The sequence below is a fragment of the Pyxicephalus adspersus genome, chromosome 9 (assembly GCF_032062135.1).
Source record: "Pyxicephalus adspersus chromosome 9, UCB_Pads_2.0, whole genome shotgun sequence".
NCBI classification, from domain to species: domain Eukaryota; kingdom Metazoa; phylum Chordata; class Amphibia; order Anura; family Pyxicephalidae; genus Pyxicephalus; species Pyxicephalus adspersus.
Window position 1 is genome coordinate 3759809 of NC_092866.1, and position 481 is coordinate 3760289.

General features: G+C 48.9%; 1 protein-coding gene across 3 annotated transcripts in view; it reads left to right on the forward strand.

Moving 5' to 3' along the window:
- The window catches only part of LOC140338015 (xaa-Pro dipeptidase-like), a 26517-nt gene that overhangs the window by 12022 nt on the left and 14014 nt on the right, over nucleotides 1-481 (forward strand). The gene's annotated exons all lie outside the window — the stretch shown is intronic.

A 481-nucleotide genomic window follows, 5' to 3' on the forward strand; every position in this document is an offset into this window, starting at 1 on the left:
GGCAGGAGAGGAGTATAGAGGGTATGACAGAGGGCATTATGGGCAGGAGAGGAGTATAGAGGGTATGACAGGGGCATTATGTGCAGGAGAGGAGTCTGGAGAGTATGGCAGGTGACAATTTGTATAGGAGAAGAATGTGAAGCATATGACAGGGGGCAATATGTGCAGGAAAGGAGTATGGAGGTTACATGTCCAGGACACAGAGGGGGATTACTGGTATAGGAAATGATTGCTAAAAAGGCTGACAGTAAGGTGATTATTACTGCAGGCATTACTGCAGGAGAGGAGTGTGAAGGGTACACAGTGGTTAGTAGATACAGAAAGTGGTAGCACACATTGGGCACTATGTGCAAGAGAGGATAGTGGCAGGAATGACGGGGCAGTATGTGTAGGGAGAGGAGTGTGGAGGGTATGTGGCCGTATTTGGGGGTAGTATGTGGCAGTATCTGGGGGTAGTATGTGGGGGTATGTGGCAGTATCT